We start from the raw sequence: 24219 nt of genomic DNA, 5'->3' as shown, positions 1-24219 counted from the left end.
CCGAAAATCAGAGATTCGTGCACACGATTGGCAAGTAACAAAAACAAGTTCCTTTAGTATCAACACGCCAGTAAGAAAAAAATATTAATATTGAAATACTCCTAGCAATTATATACGAGTATATTAAGCGGAACTTAGTTTCATTTAATGGAATATTAGATACAATTCAGTATAGTTGAAATATCAGTATTTTTGGAATTTGTTGACTTTATTGTTGTTTTGATTACTGAAATCTGCTAATTTGCAAATTGCTGAATTTCAGTACTGTTGAAATAGTTAAGTGTTGCTGAAAATAAAGTTTCAATTGTGTTTAATTGGTGCATTAGAAATGCAAAATCAGACACAGCATTTCTGAATAATTTCAGATCAAGAAATTTGTAGAGCTCTTGTCTCATAATGATAGCTTTGTATCTCCTAGTGTACATAAAATGACTCGTAAAATACTGCATATGAAATAATTAGTTTGTGTTTGAGTCTCCCGTAAATTAGCAGAACACGAAAATTGGAGCGTTTCAGAATTAGTAGAGAAACTCTAAAATTACTTAATGATGGTGGTGGAAACCGCATTGTTTCTAAGATCATAACTGGTGAAAAAGCGTAAGTGCCGGTGCTTGGCGTTTCAACACATCGGAAAAGCAAAGTATGGGCCTTTAAATATCACCCTAACCATAAATGGTGAAAAAACAATCATCAATGAAAACGGAATGTATGCTGTTTCCTTTAGAAGTGCGAAAGTGGTCAAAGCTATCCAGTTAGAGGAACAGAAGACAGTTACAAATTACTAATACATCACTAAGTGTCTTCTTGTCTCCGAGCAATTCTTCAAAAAGTGAATAATAGAGGACTTATGCTTCACTATGCATTTTTAATGCATTTTTTAATTTTTTTTGTAATGCATTTTTTCATTCGGCAAGGCTGACAGCCGAATTTCCTGCAATAAAACATTTCAAACGCCCTCTGTGCTACTCTCTTGATCTTGCCATTTGCCTAACCATTAACTATTCTTTTATCTAAAACACAAATTTACAAGGCCATCGCTTTCATTCCGAAGATTGGATTGATAAAGCTATAAAAGCATGTTTTTCATCGATTGTAATAAATAGATGATTTCAATCATTTAATCTCTGAAAATTTCGCCTACACCTGATGTTGGAGGAAATTATTTTTGAACACATATAAATTACTTCTACTGTTTAACTGTATTTCAAATATTTTAGACTGAGCCTTGTATTTTGCTGTTTCTAATTAGCAATCTGAAATTAACCAATTACCAGAAAGTGATATGTTGCTAAATTTGATTTTCTTCATGGAGATTCGACTAGTAAACGTTGATACGAGATATCCATAGCGAAGCATGGGCCGTAGATGGGTTTTTCTTGTAAATTTTATTGCCCACGGAAGGAGCTAAGATTTGTGCAATTTAGGAAATGACACGTATTTTAGTAGTTCTAAATTTAAAAAGCTGAATATGTAAAGAAAATTTAGAGCTGATATCTTTCATAAAAGTTCTGATATTTCCTGAACCATGAACAGACATGATGATGAGTGCCATGAACCATGAAGAAAAATTATATGAGTGCGTTTTGAAATCATTTCATTATTACATGGATCTGCCGCAGTTTTCCTTTGAGATAGATAGATTTTTAACGAATGAATGATTTTCAAATGTTCTAGCAACTAAGCTGAGATTTTTAAGTCGAAAGAAGTAAGCTGTGTTTTAGAGACATTAGATTTTTTTGGAAGCAGGAGAAGTGAAATGATGAGCAACGCCTTCGCCGGGAATCGAACCGCGGACTTCTGGAATACGCGCCCAGGGGGCAGACCACCACACAACGAAGGCATGCCAAGAACACGGTAGAAATAACTTAGGTACTTCACTTTTAAAAGGCGACTGGAGTTTTTAGTGGACGCAGTCGCCAAATTATGGGTGGGGATAATCTTCCTCCACTACCCTATTAGTTCGGGCACCACTGTAGAGTCATTAGGATTTTTTTTTTGATAGCAGGCAAGATGAAAAATGAGCAACGCCTTCGCCGGGAATCGAACCGCGGACCTCTGGAATACGCGTCCAGTATGCAGACCGCGAAGGCACTGTAAGAAGGCGGAAGAATACCTTATAGTACCCCATTGAGAAATAGTAGGGTAACTTGTGGAAACTGGATTGGATTATTTGACCATAAAAAAGCGTATTAGAGCTATCTGTTCAAGAATAAGATTGAAAAAAGAAACGGTCAAATAACCATCATTCGCCGGAACTCGATTTCGGTACCCACTCGGCCGCTACTGGAAGTATAACAGTTTTAATACAACATGCAATGATGAAGTATGTAATTAATGAGGGCAGATTTGATGGTGGTTGATATTATCCAGGAAACTCAACATAACATAACAGCAGAACCCAGTTTTTCATTGGATTATGTCTTTCAATTAAATCCGACCAAATTAAACAAGATATATTTTCAGGCTGTTAATCTTTTGGTCATGTGCTATTTCAGTAAAAATTTTCGAAACGTAAGTTTCACCCCAGATTTCTATATAAATCGGTCCAGTTAATAAAGTAGTAAGGAAGAAAATAATTGTAGTTTTGTTAGGTGAGAAACTGACCTCGAGAGTTATCAAAATTCTCTATATGATACCTCACCTTTGATGAAATCGAACTGCGAAAAATACTGACTTTGGTACTTATATAAAACTCAATTACCTAAAAGAACAATTTTTTAGTTTTAATATTTCCACAAAAGGGAATTAGCAACTCATAAATTCGTCTCCTTGATCCAAAATGTTTTACAGGCATTTGTATTCCAGATGCTTACTTCAGTACCAATGTGCATAGGACATGTAGCTTTGAAATTTTTTATCAATGGGCACGAAATTTATATTCGAAAAATAGAAAAAATAATTCATCTATTTCGTAGCCTTTTCAAACCACAAACCATACGAGGTCAGGCATTATTCTGGAACAGTAGGACTATTCTCAAGTCATGGGATTCATTTGGTAGGCTCCAGTTCCTTGCGTAAACTTTAAAGATAAGGTGCACGTGGCTCTGTCATTAGTTGATCCTCAACTGAGAGCTTTATTGATATTTTTTCCCTGCAGCCGTTCCAGAATTTCTCAGTTTTAATTCATAAAGATATGTTCTTTTTGTTGATTACGCTCACTTGTCTGATGTAATCAGCAAAAGCCCACGAAAATCCTCATGGGAAGGCACCTGCCGTTGGCAGCAGCCTTGAGCACCATTCAGATGACGGTGCGATTTTGCTCAGTTCCGATATGTGAACTATGGGATTCCCTCACGGATTGGAGGAAACAGCGTTCCCCAAAATCCTCATCTGTTTCTTCTTGTTAAGCAAGATTGCTACATTGCTCAGTTCCGCTCAGTTCTCACCCCTCCCCTCTTCCACCGAACCACACGAGAGAAATTTCGGCTCGCCGCATGTTTGGAGTGCCACCATGCCCCACCGACTCTATACATTTACAAACTTCTCCGTGATTCGCACCTGGGCTCTTCGGCACAGCAGTCAGTGACGCTAACAACTATACGACTGGGCGGCTCATAAAGATACACCAACCTTAATTGACTGAATTCTATGACTGACTGTATGCCTGCCATATTAAATGTTTAGAGCTCACTGCATCAGGCACGTGTGATGCTGTCCGCATGGATAAAAGAATTGTCTAAATCTCCGTTTTTGAATTCTGCAGCCTGTAGAAACCTTACGATGCATTTCATTTGAAACAACCCAATAGTAAATAACTTTTACTAATAATTTTTTTTCCCGTTATTATCAGTTCGGCGTTTCTGATTAAGACTTTTAGATTAAAAACAAATAAGAATTCCTAAAAGAACACTATGAAACTTAATTTTTCAAAACCTTTTAAAGTACACAAATATAAATATATATATATTTTTTAGAAAGGTTTTTATAACATGTCTTAAAGGAATGTCGCTCCGAAACCTAATGCAAACCGAATAAATGTAAACCGAAATATTAAGCTATGCATAGCTTAAGGGGAGCGATGCCTTCGTGGAGGACTTTCTAAGGGAAACTGGCTCGTATACACGTTACACATGGGGAAAACCATGAAAACACCCATACAGCCAGCCCGTTCGCGGCATTGGAACCTCGGACCAAACTACCAGGGTTCAGCGACTTTACCGCTCGGCCGCTGGTGGGCCATAGGAGCTATAAATAACCTTATTATTAATATTATTTTAAACATTTTATTTACAAATGTATGTTTAGAGTCGATTAACTTTTAGCCATTGTACCTCACTTCAACCTTTTCCTCAGTCTACACAACGGATTAGTAAATTTATAACTGAAATAAATTTAAAACTTCGGGAAATATTACGCAGTGCTAAGAATTTCAGAAGTTTTGTGCTTTTATACTGAATTGTTTCCATTTATTTCAGCTCGCTAGTGCAACATTTTCAGCCTACTATTGGAGCAATTTGTTAAGCACTTTCCTCAAAGGTAAAAGTACATATTTCATTACTGTCTCAGTCTAGACTCTCTCAAGATATATAAAATAAGTCAGAGCTTTGTCCTTTGAGACTTATAAAATTCCATTTCTCAGCGAGTATATATATATAACTCACTTAAATTGTGCGTTCGTAGCATGTCCAGGTGCAACTACTTGCAATTTTTATGGTGGTCATGGGATCAATGATTCACTCTGTGGATTTTCATTGCCAGGTTGGGGAATTTCTTTCCACTCAAAAATGTATACCAAACGGTAAATATCGCAGAAAAGCTTCAATGTTCATCTGCATTTCATACTAACTTTTTATTTAATTTATTAGTTTTCAGAAATTTTTTCCTTGTTTCTTAAATTTCTCTCAAATATATTCCGATTCTTTTCTTTCTTTTTTTTTTTTTTTCTTATTGAATCACCCTTTGCAAATCTTGAAGTTGAATTTTACCTCTAAGTTGACTCATTTTCTTGCGCAGATATTTTGTGCAACCCAGTTTATGATATGTAATACAATTATGAACACCCTGTTCTCAGACCACGATCGGTACATATAAAAGTCCTTAAATTGAGCGTCTTTGATTGAGGCAAAAATTAAAAATCTTGGACAATGCATTGTTGCAGTCCAAGGTGATCCACTTCATGTGTTATTTTTGAACGCATTCAAAAATAACACATGAAGCAAATCAGAGAGTGAATACAGATGAACCCGCTAATGATCCATAGTCAACCAAATTGAAAGAAAATTGAGAAACTCCAAGAACTACCAACAGGTTCTTAAGTAATTCGTCTCCAGATGATGATATTAAGCTTTTAATTCAGAGCCATTGCATTTATCAATCATTGTCTTACTGAGCTTGCCACGTTGTCAGAATTGTTTTAGACTTTGTAATCTGAGACACTTTTTACAAATTAATAAAAATATCCGCTTATCATTAAGATTCTTTTAGATACTTTTATGTATTTATATCACTTGTAGCAGTTGTTATTTCAAATGGAATAAAGATTTAAGTTTCCTGTTCACTTAGCATAATTATTAAAAGCGATCTTCGAAAAGGCGTAATTCTAACTTTAATTCGAAAATGTATGTAATTCTAACTTTAATTTGTATTAGCTCTTTAAGTCTCCTTTTTAATTTTGCTTCTCATTCTCTATCTTAGAAACAGTAGTATGCTTATAATGAATTTTTTAAGAGTGTGATTTCAAAATTATTGTTTTTGTTAAATATTATTATTAAATGCTTATGACGCATACAGGGAAAAAGTTTGAAAAAAGTTCTAATCTATAATAATGTTACAATTTAAAAATTAATTCTCAAACAAAACTAAATAAATAAATAAATGAAGCGGAATAAATAGTTCACTCTTTTATTACTCTAAGGTGAATATCGCAATTTATAATCTTCATCCTGGACCTGAATTGCCATCTTCGTGGTTCCTTAATTCTTGTTAAATCTGAAGTAAATGTTTTAAAAGTAATGAATGTTTAACTGCTAATTCATCTTCCTTCAATCTCTGTAAACTTCAAACTGAATGACAGTCCGATGGTTAATGTTCGAGGTTATATGGGCGATGCGACATCATTTCCCAATCAAGCTCCAGTAATTTCGTACGTGCTGCTAAAGATATGTGAGGCCTCGCAATGTTTTGGTGGAATACGATTCCTTTGCGATTTGCCAACTGTTCTGACTGTTTCCTGCAATTTCATAAATTGCTGACAGAAAACGTAAGTTGCTCTTTTGGTTACCTGAAAGCAGCGCAAGATACACAGCACCTTTGTAATCCACGAGACTGACAGCTTAATCTTTTTCTGATGCAATTTAGCTTTCGATACGATTTGCGCTGATTCATCATGCGTGAACCAATAATTTTTTTATTAATATAGTACAGTCGATGGAGTTTTCATCACCTGGAATAATTCGTTTCAGAATAGGGTCGAGTGCATTATGTTTGGAATGAGTATCGCAAATATTGATTCATTGTGTTAAGTTAATTTCTTTCAATTCATAACTCGAATATCAAGCTTCATAGCGAATTCAAAACATCTTAAGTATTTTAAATTTTTGTATGCGATTCATTTACTCCTTTTTGCAATCTTTCGCTTTCTGTTAAGTAATCAACACCATAAACTTCACATACCTCTTTATGAGCCTCAGCCGCTTTCTTACCTTTATAAAAAAGTAAAGTATGTCGAAAATGTTTATTTTTTAAGCATGTTTAAACAATCGTAAACGAATAGTTGTAAACAAAACAAAATATAAATAAATAAATAAAAATAATAAAAGAATATCTGAAAGGTTTCAGATTTTAAACTACGTCCAAAGGGGCGTTTTTTTAACATTTTGTGTGTTACCTTTATTTATTAAATAGCATCATCTTCGCACTTAAACCGCCAAATTCAGTTCAACAGCAATATCGCAAAATAATGAATTAAAATGAGAATAACTTTAGCACTTCCGATACACAGTCTCACGGGGCTGAAGATAAAAAGGTTCTTTCTGTACAGCGCTGCCATGGCTCGCTTTGAAATCTTTCAGTTTATTTATCAAACATTCGTCCAAGTTTTACAAAATATGAAATCTATATATAAGAAATTTCAAATTTGGGATTCCACATGCCCATATTTTAGCAGTAGGATAACTTTATTCACTTTCTTTATGGCTCTAGGTGCCGTTGTTTTTTCATAATACGAGAAAACATACATACATTTATTTAATTTCTTCAAATATAATACAGGGTGATAATATTTGGTGGCAACAGTTTGAAAACTGAAACGGACATTCAGAGTGATTAGACGCAAAATCACAAACGAAAACAATAGTCCGTCAGAGACAAAGCCCCTTTGGAGTAACAAGAAAACATGGAATTTTTTACTATAGGAATATAAAAGGCTCAGTACACAAATCTGAAAAGAAAAAAAATATTATATTCACAGAAGAATAAAAAGCGGACATAGCGCTATCTGTTTGCGAGAATCGAAGTTACTTTCTTGTCAATACAATCTGAATAAAGTTTGGATGTTACAAAATTGGAGGTGGAATATTTAGGAAAAGCACCTACTCACCTCGTGTCTGCCTTAAGGACGAATTAAAAATTTACAGCCCTTGAAACAAAACTGAGTAAAATCAAAGAGGAAATTACTACTTTATTAAAAGATATCTTACTTTAAGAGCTGGATGTGATATTTATTCATTCGGTCAGTTAAACTGAGATCTGAGTAAAACTAAAACACAGATTCTTCCATCAGTAATGACATAGATTTTAAGAATAATCGTAATGAATTTAGAACTAAGATAATATTGTCAGAAATAGGTAGAGAAATTCTGTAAACAACACGTTCGAACTTACAAGTAGCCATGAAGAAAATCGCTTCAGGACTTAAAATTCGAAGATTCAGAGACAAAACAATACATCAGTATCATTTTCAGAAAAGATGCAATATTAGTTTACATCGAATAAATGTTTTATTAAAAGTGTTGAATAATTAGAGCTGTATATAATAAAATATGCGATGACCAGTAGACATATTTTTCTGTTTGAGATCATTTATATCTCTTTTATCTGCACTTAATACATTTAACTAAGGAAAATATTATTTGATGTTGGAAGTGTAGTCTTCCGTGTTCGATTTGGTCTGTCTTCGACCAATCGATATATCATAGGGTGTTTTGATTTAAGAATGTATTTCTATTTAAGCAAATTATGTTTGCTGCATATGTTTATTGCAAATTAGCAAAGACAACAATTATATCATTTAACATTAAATATAGATTGTGTTTATTTGTCAAATACCGGAAAATATGTTTCTATTCAAGAGAATCTAAGCAGTTAATTAGGCATGAAGTATAAAATATTCTTAGTTTTTGCCTTTCCTTTGGTATTAATTGGTAAACATGGTCCAACCGAAATGAAACCACTTACTCATAAAGATTATTATTGCAAACCAGTTCTGGCTTGCAATAATAATCTTTATGAGTAAGTGGTTTCTGGTTTGCAGTAATAATCTTTATGATAATTATGTTATTATAATAATCATTAATAATGTTTATGATATTATATCTTTATGATCACCTTATCTTATTCTAAAAGATAAGATGATCACTGAAAAACATCATGCTTTAAAATTCGAAGTTCATCTTCTACTAAATCACAGAATCTGGCATCGAAGTCGAGAAACAGCAAATCAAACGTCAGTAGTAGCTGGAAAGTCTGAATTCACTTCAAATGACATATTCAAATGATAATTTCTGCAGACACCTTAGTTCTTTGGTTTTAATTAACGGATATATGTAATATCACTATAGTAAACAAAACATAAGGTTGACAAATGCACCTACAAAATAAAATGTTTGCGTAGTTTTAGGTAATGATGATGGCAACTGAAACAGACAGACCAATTCAAATCTTTTAAATCATTTTTATAAAACTAAAGAAGTCAAACAATACAAATTATTTTTTCTTCTTTCTTTGAGATCAAAACTCTTATCCCCTTCAGGGCTAAATTTCAAATTTCTCTCAAATTACTTTATGCATATTAAACAACGCTGACAAGAGATGTTATAATTTCCCCAGGGGAATTTGTAACAAAGAGAAAAAGGAAACGGGATTATTTTGATTGCCTTTTAATAGAAACTGTCATCTAAGTTAAAAGAGAAATGCATTTTTGGAAGCGCTTTTGTTAATAAAAGACAAGCATATGCTATGATATGTCTTAAACAATTGAGTTCTTAAGTACGGATGGAAAATCATTTAGCGCATGAAAACATTCAAAGCGATCGGAGCAGAAAGGAGCAAATTTAGATTTGTAATGCGTAATTCAAATATTGCTGAAATAAAAGGAGTAAGAGATTGTTTAGAAAATTGAATTAAAGATACATTCAATACAATTCATGCTTGTGCAGTCTGCTGAAGAAAGCGAATACTCGTATTTACTCAAAAGAGAATATACCGATTTACTCACATTATGACGCACATTTACTAATTTCCCATCTCATTATGGAATATCCCTCTTTATGATTTTCTGAAAAAGAATTTTATGAATTATTTAATTCCGTTACTTAATTTAACAGGAACTTACTTAGTTTGGTAGGATGAATTACATTCGAATCTTTTTAAGTTTTAAAAGCCATTGGTTACGTCTTGCAGTTTAAGATGCTTTATTTATTAATTTTTTTAGGTTTAATATTCAGAGTTAGCCTAAGAGGAAAACATTTTTAAAGTTTTGCAAGAACAAGCGTTTTACTAGCACGAACTGAAATATTTGCAGAGTTAAGAGAATATTTCTGAAAGTATATATGATTAAGTTATAAGGTTCCTTTATGTTAATTAACCAGTTATTTTATGTTTTGGATATTTACTGTCACTTCTTCCTTCCATTTTCTCGCCAAAATGCAATTTAGTTCGATTGTACATAAGGTGAAGTTTTTAGATTCCAAGACAGAGCTTGTTCTGCCACTGGAGAACTCGTTAATAGGATTGCTAGATAAGATAAAGTTTCCTGTCCTCATTGCATTATAACAGCCAATAATTGATATCCACGCTGGTTAAATTTTGAGACAACTTAACTGATTTAATTTCGGCAACTAGCTTATTTGAAATTAAATTTACATTTGACTTACTTTATCTTAGAATTTATGATTTTATGTTATCTCGCCACAAGTGGTAGGCTGAGTTATAAGTATAAAATGTGCCTTCTATTCTTATTTATTTTTTTAAAAAAGGGTCTTTTCTCAAGTTTCATATAAGTTCATATAAGTTCAAGATAATTCGCTTAACGTCTACCAAGAGTTTGGATACTTTGGGTGATTGCAAAGCAAACGAAACTCTAAATAGTTACAAATATGCTATGTGTGATCCTTTTGTAACACAACAGATATTAATACCCAAGGTCTTTCCAAATGCTGATACCTCTAACTACAAGATCGTCGGAACTTATAGAAAGGGGATATATAAAAACTAAAACTTTGATAGGTCTTTCTAAATGCTGATACCTCTAACTACAAAATCATGGAAACTTGTAGAAAGGGGATAAATAAAAACTGGGACTTTGATGTAGGACAGTAGTAGTCATACGGTGTTAAACTTGGACTTATCGGTGGCCAATATGGCATTTCCAGATTCGTTGAACCTCCAGTCAAATTCAAATACAAATTTTCTTCCATTCTACTAGGTTCTAAAATATTGCTGTGCAGCTGCAGCAAAATTTGTGTTTACATATCCAAGCATACCTGCCGGAGGTAGAATAGTATGCTGGTTAGGATCTGTACCTAGGCAACCTCGGCACCGGGGGCAGAAGAACACGAACCATTCAATTTATTGAGCTCTCACTCCGGGGTAAGGCAAAAATGCGTAAAAAAATATCTTCATTAAAAAATGTTTAAATACAAAGCACATAAAACACCAAATGCAGTTAAAGCAGTTAAAAAACAATTTGTGCAATTAAAATTAAAGTTTTTCGAAAAAAACAAAAAAATTCAGCCAGCGGGCAAGAAGGCAAATTTTTTGGTGAACAAAACTGAGAGTTTACGTTTGGTCCGAATCGGCAAAAAAATCATTGAAGGTACAGAAACTGGCTTAATTCTTTATTCTACTAAAGAGTTCGAAATGTAAATAAATGGTCGCTACGCTAGTCTTAGTAGCACTTAAACAACTTTTAAATTGTTGATAATTCTACAACTATTGCTTGTAAAAATGAATCACTTTTAAAGCAAACAATGCACAATTTACTGACATATAAGAGTTAAAAAAACTGAGCTCACCAAGCCGAGTAACATAGTGAGTATATATATATATATATATATATGAGACTTACGAAACTTTTTTAGATTACGAAGTTGGATTAGTCTATTAGCGAAATTACGTTTATAGTGTCTATTATTATTGTTTGACGAAACGCGCTGTAGGTATGCTGTAGGTATTGCGCTTGATTCGAGTTTTGAGCTGCTTTTCCCTTGATAAATCCGGCTCACACCTCGAGTTGAGCATTTTACCATTTATTGCAATTTTTTGTACATATTTACTGTGTATTTGAAATGTATTTAATTTTTACAAGAGTTCTTTTTAAAATTGCTTGTGCGTTAAAATTTCTTAATTTTTTTCTCACCCTTTTTGATTTTAAAGTCATCTCGATTTGTAATTTTTACATTTAGTTTTTACGAGAGAGCTTTTACTACTTTAATATTGTTTCTAATTGTTACATGAATTTACATTTTTACTAAGGAACTATAGTATCAAATGTATTTTTTAACATTCCTCTTACTTATAAAATTAAAAACATTTTGCAGCTCAATCCGCAAAATTCTTGACCACTAAGGTTTCTCTAATTCATGTTGTCTTGCTACTTTTGTATATATATATATATACAGGGGTTGGACAAAAATATGGAAACACCTTTAAAAAAACATGTTTCTTTGCTTAACATGGTGTAGGAAACCCGTTGGCATCCAAAACAGCTTGCAGTCTTCTCGGAATGGATAAATACAGTTCCTGTATGTTTGCCAAGGGAATATTATACCATTCTTCCTGCAAAACGGTGGCAAGTTCAGATAACGATGTTGGCGGTGGATAACGAGAATTATGTTTGAATAATAACATATGCACTTTCCGTTCCAATGTAGACCACAAAGGTTCGATAATATTCAGGTCTGGTGACTGTGGTGGCCAGAGGAGATGGGGCAACTCATCCTCGTGCTCAGAAAACCAGTCCTGGACAATGTGAGCTGTGTGAACAGGGGCTTTGTCGTCTTGGAAGACACCATCACCATCGGGGAACAAAGTTTGTACCATGGGATGAACTTGATCGGCCAAAATGTTCACATAAGTCTTGGCAGTCATGTGCCCTGACACAGTTATCATAGGGCTAGCAGAGAACCACGATATGGCTGCCCAAACCATAACAGAACCCCCGCCATGTTTCACTCTTAGCAACAAGCAGTCTGTGTTATAGGCTTGAGATGGCGTTCTCCAGACGTAAACTCGGCCAGAAGTGGGAAACAATGTGAAAGAAGACTCGTCAGACCATATTACTCGCTTCCACTGCTCTATAGTCCAGGCTTTATGACTTAAACACCACCTTTTCCTGTTACGGGCATTAGCATCACTGATGAGTGGCTTCTCAATTGCAGCACGGCCAGCAATTCTCTGTTTATGAAGCTCCCTTCTAATTATTTTGGTACTCAAAGGGTTCGGTAACACAACATTCATTTCAGCAGTAACTTTTGCAGCTGTGGTTTTCTTATTTTTCTTCACAATTGCCCTTAATGATCGTCTGTCACGATCACTCAGGACACACTTTCGTCCGCGCTGTGATTTAGCAGATGATGTTTTTCCGCTTTTCACATATGCGGAATAAATCTTCGATACAGTACCTCTTGAAACACTAAACACCTCGGCTACCTTGCTTACGGAAGCACCTACCATACGTGCTCCAACAATTTGCGCACGTTCGAAGTCTGTTAACTCTGACATAATGCAATGACAACCTCACATAACAGTACTCCGACAACAGCTGAACTGTTTAGCACATTTACGAAGTTGTATAGGGGGCGTCAGTAGTCAAAAACGCCAGCGCCACCTACATATTTCATTAAAATCAATCTTTCTTTTCAAACATGCATTTCACAAGGTGTTTCCATATTTTTGTCCATCCACTGTATATATAGATATATATATATATATATATATATATATATATATATATACATATATATATACTTTTCGTGTGACTGATTGTAACCAAAAAGGGGGATCCCCAGCTACATGTTATAGCCGTATACAAAATTTCAACCTTTGGAGGCTACTTGTTTACGTACATATATATGTACGTATAGACGTCAAGAAAAATCTCTTCTTCGTACATTTCGTTCCCTTTATTTCGTACAAGGGAGTAAAAAGAGAGTGCAAAAAGCATCCATTTCAAGTATAGATTTTTTTTGGCAGTTTCTACAGCACATGAATTTTTTTAGACACTTTCTGCATGAATATGCATCACTGGTTTCATTCAAACATACAAAACAAGTAGCAGAAATTAAAATCTTTCGGTAAGCATGTGTTTATCTTCGGGTCGGTTTAACCCACCGTTGACTACAGTTCCATCTATGTTTAGTGAAACATGGCCTTTTGGTTGTACAAGCTGATTATTTTATGATAACTTTTATCTTTCTATTTTTTTCTAGTTGTTCCTCTGTATTTATGTCTTTTAGAACAACGTGGAATATTGAAGAGTTTGGGACATCTGTATTAAGGTTTGGGACCAAAACGACTTTTTGATGTTAGAATGATAAGCTCTATTTTTCATAAATTGAACGATGTGCAAATTCGTCAATCCAGCGCTCAGATCTGTTGTCCTGCATTCAAATACAGAGCATATTTTCAATATCTTAATTAGTTACTAATTCAGAAGTCAAACAACAAAAATCAGCGTTATATTTACAAAATTTTCACAGGACTAGTTTCGATGGTTTTACCGAACCACCATTCTCAGCTGCAAAACCGCAAATGAATAAGGGCAGGGGCTTTTCACCCAACATTATTAATCAAGCAGTTAAAAAAATTCTCATCTCAACACACTAAAAGGCACACTCTTGTTTTAGGAGATTATAAAAATTCTGTTGTCATTCCCTTCTTTCCATTAATTAGCTATAAAGTTGCACATATTTTGCAGAAATTTAACTTATTTTGCAGAAATTTAACATCAATAAAATTCCGAGTTCCATACTCAAGGACCCCATTCCGGATATGAATTACTGGGGTATTTATAGGATTCCTTGCCAGTGTGGTTTAATTTACATTGGCCAAACTAAGAGAGCCTTAAAATTTCGCGTCAAGGAACATGAGGCATATGTTAGAAAAAAGGAAACACAGAAGTCTTCTGTTGCTCAACATTGTTGGTCCGAAAACCACACTTTCAATTTTTCTGCTGCCAAAATTATTCAAAAAACAGCTTCCATTGGAGAACTGGATTTTCTAGATTTATTTCACATTCATAAAAATCTTTCTGTTCTAGTTAACGATCCTAATTCCAATCCAAATTTGCCTTCGGCCTTTAAAGAAATTATGTTTTAGTTCTGGTTTCACCAACAGATGGCGCCACTTGCTTATTCTTGTCCAGGCTTTCTTATCTTATCTAATCATTATTTCCTATCTTTTTCATTTGTGGTTTTGCAGCTGAGGATGGTGGTTCGGTAAAACCATCGAAACTAGTCCTGTGAAAATTTTGTAAATATAACGCTGATGTTTGTTGTTTAACTTCTGAATTAGTATTTATTCGGCGTGTTATTGTGTCTTAATCTTAATTAGTTCTTTCTATACTACCCTGGCTTTGTGAGCGACGATATTTTCCATGGACGGTCTTTAGTGTTAGGTGAAACGTCTTCAAGCTGGCTACTACATTACTTACAAACTCTCTACGATTGTCAGACTAAAGTAGATGGTGGTTCAAGCAACTAGGATTGTTCACTGGTTACATCTTCCGCTCTTTTTGATATCAGATCCTTAGTAATTACAAATTTTGTAACATAATCTTGGTACTAAAAAAAAAAAAAATTATTCTCAGTGCTGTTGAAAAGGTTTCAAAGCAATGACCTTTTAATACCTTTGTATTTTTTCTGGCAAGGCTCACAAAGATGGATGCACAACTTAGTATCATGACGTGTAATGTTTTTTATTTGGTTGAAATTTCTTTCAACATTCTATCACATCCTCCACGTGAAATAGTTTTATGTATTACGTGAAGTAATTCAGAGTCTGGAACGTAATTTTGTAAAGCAGTGACACCTTCTTTAACAAGATAAATAAATAAATTTACTTTTATTTTCAACGACCATTTCATCATAGCGACTCAGCAACCAATAATCCTGTGGTTTCCTTTTAGTACCCATCCTGTTTATTTAAATCACTTATTGACTTTTGGTAAATGGTTTTAGTTAATAGTAAATGGTTTTAATTATGATTTGCAGTATTAACTGGCACTTTGCACAGTTCATCGTAGAATCGCTGTTGCATGTCTCTCTACCATGGTTCATTCTCCCACACTACATTTTACTCTTCCATTTTCATGCACCACAGTATAGATATAATTTTTGCTGAGCAAGTTCACATTTGAATATCGAGATTTTGGAAATCCCGAACAAAATGTAAAATCCAAACAGCAAATTCTGAGCCTGAGCATCCATTTCAAGTATAGGATAATGCTGACCTCAAGACTGAGTTCAGCATTAAAAGTCATGTCCCTTGCTATATGATATTCGAAACGAATCAATGATGTATTTTATATTTTGAAAGTTTGCCATTTGGCATTGTATAAAATGTCTAGGAAATGTGTGCTTTTCATGTTTTGCCTAAGAATCACTAGGCACTCTATAAAATTCAAACTTTGCCGGTAAGATATAAAACTTTACAACAACATATACTGACATGGTTGAATATATTTTGGCCAATCTTGTGAAAGTCTGCAATTCTCTGTCAACTTCCTCCCACTTCACGTTTTTGCTCTGCATGTCTTTTTCATCTTCCCCTTCAACCGTGGTTTATTATCGAAGGCCAATCTTCAACTCCTCATCTTTCTCCTTCCCATAAGCTCCAACTCATCATCTTTCTCCTTCCCATACACGTCCAATCATTTCATCTTCATTTTGAGAAAGTGTGCCGGAAATAGAATAGTCTACATGCACCTCCTCTTCACTAATGCTAACCTTCTCCGAACATGTACCTAAATTCAAGTTGGCGTCTACTTATTAAAAAGCAAGAGAATATTTGTCACTCGACTCGTTATTTACGAAAATGATCATATTCCACAGTTTGCACCAGCAAATTAATGTTCTTTACATCCTTTTAAGCAAACGACAAAATAACGTAAATCTGGCATCTTGCAATGTAAATTGTTTCTGAAACTCATGAACACTACTTCAAAATTCAGACATCGATGTATAAAAAGTAATTGGTTATTCAGCTTTATCTTCTATATAATTCCTCGTCTCTGATTGTGTAAGACTCGTTGCACTTTGCAGAAGAAACATAACGTATCTGTTTTTAACATTTAGATCTTCAAATAAATATCCCATCATATATTTTTAACTTTTGAGCTTAAATTTAGGATTTAAATTTTAGGCCTTCCAAATGCAGTTATTTTAATATTCTCTATTAACTGGGCGCCGGTTAGGAGAGATTTTACTATTATATATATACATTAAGTTTTAAAACGTTTTAATGGTTCTTTTCTCCGAGAAGTTAGACTTAAAGTCCGAAATTCTAATTGCAAAGTACGAAGCGTAGGATATCAGCTATGTCCTAGACAACATTTGATCCACGGCTCCTCTAATGTTAGTCAGAGACGCTCACCACTTACACCACAAGAGAATACAAGGAGGAATGCGATAATTGCTTTTAAGATTACAAAGTTTTTAATTATCTTTTAATTACTGGGGACGGTAATTTTTAATCATTATTAAATTACCGAAATTTAAGGAATTTAATTTACAGTCTTTAAAAGTTAGTTTATTACTCTGTTGCGGTAAAGAAAATTAAAACTACCTCACAATTAAAATTTTCTGTTCAATATTTTTTACTTAGGTCTGCAAGATCAATTAATATCTAACATTAATTAAAATTCTTTTTCCATCTTATAGAAAAAGTGGCAAAGCTTTCAGCAGTAACAAAAATATTTTTTGCATACCTTCGGGTATTGTTTCCTTCGTCTTTATGGAAAATTAATTAAATCCGTATCCGTTCCGTTAATCACTCTAGCGAACACTGTAACATTCGAATCGCGGCTAAATCTTTCGACAGTAGTACTGCATAGAATTTGTAGGATCATTTATTTGCTTGCCACTGAAAGGGAAAAAATCATTTTTCTCTTCCACTGAATTGCTTTAACTTTCTAAAATAAATCTTTGCCATTAATAGCGTTTTGCTTTGTGTTTCGTTAAAGTACTCATTGCTTTTTTAAAATTTATATGTTCTCTTTCAATTAGTTAAGAAAAACTCCAATGATTATTAACACAGCTGAAAGCGAGAAGCTGCAATGCGGTGAAAAGAGAGTATTAATTGATTATTATGTATTCATTTATTTACTTTTATTTATTCATTTGAAATAAAACGAGTTAGTCACGAGTTTTAAAACTATCTTAGACTGATACAAATTCAGTTGTCAAAAAAATCCAAAAAAACAGCAAATCCACAAAAACAGCTTCTGACCAAAACCTGGAAAAAAATTCCGACTGCAATAAATCACTGCCAAATTCAAATTCTGAACAAAACTATAGTAATGATTTAGAAAAGAGTTGTAAAAATTTGGTTGTGTCAATTGTTGATGCAAAAATATCTGGGATGACTGATATGCCAGCATTGAAAGAGCCATGTTTAGATGAAACTGATAAAAAAAGTGGCAGTGGACAAAGACATTAGTGAAGGCATCTGTACAAAATCTGGTTAACATGACTGTGACATACCGCAAAGGAAGTTCACATGGGAATGCTGATGCTTTGTCAAGGTTAGCAGTTAACTCTTTCTCTCTCAATGAACTCTGAGCAGCATTGTCTCTACGGTGACGAATGTGCTTCTTGTGGGGGGACTTGCAAAGATCGTGACTTGTAAAGACCATGACTTGTAAAGATCGTGACTTAAAGAGAGTGTGAAATATAAATAATAGGACAAGAACTTGTATTTTACGATGTGGCAACAAGAAGAGAATTCGTAAGATTTTTATATATTTTGTTTAGAGAGTTTAAGATTTTAGTATTTTAATAGTTGTAAGAGCTTTAACTGAAGTAGTTAAGAGTTTAAAAATTTTAATAGTTAAGAGCTGCTGCATTTATTTTTTTGGTTCTGTACTAAAATTCAAATAAAAGTATTTTGTTCATTCTGAAAATTTAGCTTTGTTCTTCCTACAAGGTTCAATATCCGTTATATCGAAAGAAGAAAAGGATTTTTACTGGGTTCCCGAAAATAGTATTATAATGGCGGATTTTTCAAAACGACATTAAAATCAAAAGAAAAAAAAACACAAAAGTTAAAGAACACACCCACTTTAAAACAGATTGTTCGCTGCCTGTTTGTTAAGATATCTATAATAAATTTCAATATTTTAATTTCTTTTTTTCTTATTTGTTTTTCAAAATTACTTCATCAATATCAAATTATATCAACAATTTTATACATTATAATTTATTCCTCTTATTCAAGTAATCAAATACTATTCTCTTTTTATTACAAACATTTATTTATATTTAAAACATTTTAACAATGTGATTATTTCCCTTCTGTGTAATATTTTTTTTACAATACAATTGAAAATAAATATCAACTTAAGACATTTTACTACAGATTTTAGAATTAGATACTTGTTCACAACCGGGAAATGGGAGAGTAGTGTTGTATCAACTGTCTATTTTGTCTGTCTGTCTGTCTGTCGACGTTCATACATATGCTTAGCACTTGTAAAGCGTGAATGATGGTGATACTGTGACTGTCAAGTTCTCGTGTAAATGATTTAATAATTATTAATTTAGTTATTATTATAGCTTATTTTTATTATGGATCGATGGTTTAAAAACGGGTCGTTTAGAAACGAGACATGATAATCGAGATGATAGTACTGAAAGCTGTATAGTGAGGTACCGTTTCACCAGACAAAAAACAAAGGAAATGATGATAGAAAAGGGAAAAAGCGAAAAAATGACAGCGACTATATACAATTGGGTTTTCATTTTACTGGGAATGAGTCGGAACCTAAACCGCTTTGTGTTATATGTAACGAAGTTCTTGCCAACAGCAGTTTAAAACCATCACTTCTTCGTAGACATATTGAAACAAAACATCCGACACACAAAGATAAACCTCTTGAATATTTCAAAAGAAAATTAGCAGATATCAAAAAGTGTAGCCTTTCTTTTTTCTTGACTTCAAACGAAGATAGTAAAATGGCCCTTGAAGCATCATTTCGAGTAAGTTATAGAATTGCAAGATTTGGGCAAGCGCCTACAATAGCAGAAAATTTAATTGGACCATGTGCGAAAGATATCGCCGAATGTATGATTGGGGAAAGGCAGCAAAGAAAATTGAGCTAGTTCCCTTATCAAGCAACACGGTGTCGCGTAGAATTAATGACTTGGCTAATTATGTGGAGAACGAACTTCTAAAAAGAATAAAATTGAATTATTTTGCAATTCAACTTGACGAATCGATGGATGTAACAAATGCCTTAGTCTTGCTTGTCTACGTTAGATATCTTTTTACGAATATTGTTCAAGAAAATGTACTATTTGCAAAACCTTTGAAAACCTACACAACTGGAGAAACGATTTTCGATATGATCAATGGGTATTTTGAAAAGAATGGAATGAGCTGATTTTATTGTGTGGGTGTGTGTACAGATGGTGCAAAATCAATGACAGGAAAATTTTCTGGTTTTGTGGCACGGGTGAAGAAGATCAACGAGAACATTCAATGGACTCATTGTTGTATTCATAGACAAGCTTTAGTATGTAAGCGTATTCCTGCAGAGTTATCTACTACTTTAAGTGATGCTGTGAAAATTGTGAACTTTATAAAATCGCGTGCTACAAATTGACATCTATTCCGTACGCTTTGTGAGGATTTTGGAAGTTTCCACGTTTCTTTACTACTTCACACATAAGTTAGATGGCTTTCCCGTGGTAAAGTTTTGACGCGTTTGTTTGAATTGGAGTCTGAAGTTCAAGCATTTTTTATTGATCATCCGTTTCATTTGTCTTCTTGTATATCCGATGTTCTTTGGCAGCAAAAGCTTGCGTATTTAGCTGACATTTTTTGTAAACTGAATGAATTAAATATGTCTTTTAGGGTGTGGTGAGATTTGTTTGCGACTATTTCAGAGTACAGTTTTCTTGGAGCTTGTGGAGTATATGAGGTTTGGGGAATTTAGTACAATCACTGTATGACGCTGGATGTGAATTATTGCAATTTACACAAGATTCAGTTTTCGATATATTTTTTATGTGGACAGAATGTAGTTTTGTGTTCGCCGGCGCATTTCACGCAACGTGGAGCAAGAAAGAAATTCTCGAAAGAGTGGTGTCATTTCTGGCAGTTATGGCATTGTTCTATGAGGTTTGTGTGGGAAGAAGTTAGACTTGAATAGTGGCATGGGTTGTCTGGTGCGATTTCTTGTCATTTGAGCAACTTTGTGTACAGTGTAGCCTAGTTCTGTAAGAATTTTAGTAATTTCTGAAGTTTCCATGTCTATTGACAATCCGCGAATAACTACTTTAATTGGTTTCTGATGTCGTGCATTTATTAGAGAGTGTTCGATGGAATTATTTTTTTGGGAATTAAGTGAGTGTTCTGTGGTCGTCTGGTGTGTTGGAGAAGATTTTTAGAAATTCATCACTAACATTACCGGGGAATTTTGTGGAGGTTAGGCTAGCTAGTTGTTTAAGATAGGCATTTTGCCTGGTATGTTCTGGGGTTTTTACCATTGTGGGCGGAATTGATTTAGCCTGCTGTGGTGGAGGTGTTTATTGTGCAGATGTGCCTGGTTGTCTATCTGGATTATTTTCAGTTAGTGAATTAGTGTCAAGATTATCATAATCTAATAGTTTAAATTTACTTTTAGTTATTATAGAATTTGAAACATCTGCGGTACTGCGGTCTTTTTTTCTAATTTTCCTGGTGAAACGCTGGCACATTCGGCTCATATTCGAGTCCCGGCGAGAGCATTGCTCATTTTACATGTCTCCTGCTTCAAAAATCCTACTGACTCTACAAACTCCAAAAATGCAAAATTTGAATAAAAAATAAAAATTACTGAAGTCCCTTCTATCTTCAGAAAATACTATCATACTGATGAACGAATTTCCCCAAAAATTGTTCCCCAAAAATATGTAACTATAATTCACAAGACGTTTACCGAAGTACGCGAATTTAATATTAAATTCCGCTTTAAATTGCTTTCAACTAAGTTCCAAATAATTTAATGGAAGTGAATTATCAACGTATTAAATTCCCCTTTATTTATTAATGTAATGAATTGCTTAATATTTATATCTTAGGAAGTCATACTTGTCTCTGTTAGTTACAATGCTTAAGTAAATACGGCTCACCAGCGGCCGAGCGGTAAAGTCGCTGAACACTGGTAGTTCGGTCCGAGGTTCGAATCCCGCGAACGGGCTGGCTGCATGGGCGTTTTCGTGGTTTTCCCCATGTGTAACGTGTATACGAGCCAGTTTCCCTTAGAAAGTCCTCCACGAAAGGCATCCCTCCCTTTAGGCAGATAGCCCTCGAGGCTTTGCCATAACAACACACACACACGCTTAAGTAAATACGAAGCTCTGCAATTATTATTTACTTCATCTCACGTATGCGTATTTGCAGTTGTCTGTACCTTCCTTATTTAAAAGATGGGTAAATAATGAAGGATTCTTGCGACAGCATTATTAATACTACGTGGTATAATCAAGTTATTTCTCGTAATCTTCACTGCCATTAAATTAATTTACTCTTAATAGAATGCAAAATTCTCATTTCTAAGAATTAAGATGTCAAGAAGACTCTTACTGTTTGAATAGTATCACATATCTAGAATGTAAAGATATGGATTATAGGTATGAATAGTTATTTAGACTTTAAATTTTAAATGTATAATTATTTACAATTAATTTGACATTAAGTATAATTTAATACAAACTCAATTTGTCTCATTCCATAAGAAAAATATCAATAATTAATGTCTCATTTATAATTGAATTTCATTAAACTTAATATACGAATTAAAAGATTCGTGTCATTATTATCTATTCAGAAAAGTTTCTAACTTCAAACCGAAAATTTAGTGTTAACTTCTGTGGCAATACTTAGAGTTTCATACATTAAAGAGTAACGAAAACTTTTCTTTTGCAACTATGTAGCAAATTACTCAGCCTCAGCTTTCATGAAAATGTAAATTTTGAAAGTAAGGCTCAGATATTGTAAAGACAAGAATCAATTCAACAAACTAATAAATTTGTTGTATTGTGAATTAGTATGTAAGGCGCATTGAGTACGTTTCTCCTTTTTCTACTTTGGCCCGGGTACAAGTACCTAAGGCAAGAATCGAATGCCCCCGACCTTCGCTTTCTCTCGCCAATATACACTGGCGTGCAAAAATTAAGGACGAAGTCGAAAAATTAGCATATCAGCTGAACGAAAAGGCAGAGCGGACAAAAAGACCAATCAGGAGATTAAGTAAGGTGGTGTACCGTAGCACATGCGCAGATATGCAGGTAGACGTAATGGGGGAGTGTCTGAGTAGTACAAAGCATGTTGTCGGTGTAAGATCAGTATTTCTGGCAAAAAGATTACACGCCGTATAGCAGTTAAAATCACACCGAGTTGCTACCTCAGCGAGAAATGGCGAATAATCAATCTGTTAGACGACATCTGGATGCTTTTACCCGAGGTCGAATCATTGGGAAGTTGGAGGAAGGCCGCAGTGTGACAAGTGTGGGTGCAGAGTCCGGAATTGCTCACAGCATCGTTTCACGTCTTTGGAGACAATTTCAAACTACAGGAACAGCTATCCGGGGGTATAGTAGTGGTCGTCCACGAGGAACCCCACCCGCAGATGACCGGTATATTGCCTTACAGGCCAGAAAAACAGGCGGCAGACAGCGGGTGAAATCGCTAGACACATGACACAGGCGACTGAACGACCGATATCGCGTTTTACCGTGGCCAGAAGACTGCACGGTGGTGGTCTGTTTGCACGACGCCCTGTACGGTGTGTACCTCTAACGCCTGCCCATCGGAGAAGGCGTTCTCTGTGGTGCCGGGAACACCGGAATTGGAGAGACAATGAATGGACGCGAGTACTCTTTACAGAGGAGAGCAGATTCAGTTCTCATCGCATACTCATCTGGAGAGAGCGGGGAAGCCGCAATCATCCCTCGAACATCATTGAAAGGGACAGGTATGGAGGTGGTGGTGTTCTCGTTTGGGGAGGCATCATGCTTGGTAGTCGTACAGACCTTCACATCTTCGACGCAGGTTCAGTCAGCGGGACCCGTTATTGTAACGAGATTCTTCTTCCATATGTGCGTCTTTTTAGAGGCGCTATGGGTCCGCAGTTCCTTTTCATGGACGACAATGCACCATGTCATCGCACAGTAGCTGCCGAACAGCTCTTAGAGAGTGAGGATATTGAAGGTATGGATTGGCCGGCACGATCTCCGGATCTCAATCCCATGGAGCATGTATGGGATTTTCTAGGCAGACGCTTGGCAACTCGTACCTTACCACCAGTAACGATTCCGGAGCTTCGATTAGCGCTGCAAGACGAATGGGCAGCAATGCCTCAGCAACTCATTGACACCCTCATTCTCAGCATTGGCAGACGCTGTGAAACCTGCCTAGCAGTCAGAAGAGATCATATCGCCTATTAAAGACCGGATGTTTCTTGCTGGACACCCATCACAGGGATGTTTCGGCCTTCAGTCGCATTGCGCTCCATGCTACTTTTTCGATAAAGCTTCTTTTTATCCCTCTGATTTCTCTTTTAGTAAGTGTTGCTTACATTACTCATGTCCTTACGTATTGGGGAACTTACGGTATTAAATGTGTTGATTTGGAAAGCTTTTGTACAAAGTTACATTGAAAAAACCGTCTCGTCCTTAATTTTTGCACACCAGTGTATATCTTGGCACACGTTCGATTTTATGCTTTTGATTTGTTCATTATGCAAAAATACCTAAATTTATGCTATCAAAATTGTTATAAATAATTATAGTGGAAATCTAG

This window comes from Stegodyphus dumicola, chromosome 1 (genome assembly GCF_044657685.1).
Source record: "Stegodyphus dumicola isolate Sdum_Otavi_A_Nest chromosome 1, ASM4465768v1".
Classification (NCBI taxonomy): Eukaryota; Metazoa; Arthropoda; class Arachnida; order Araneae; family Eresidae; genus Stegodyphus; species Stegodyphus dumicola.
Note: the sequence above shows the minus strand (reverse complement) of the source record.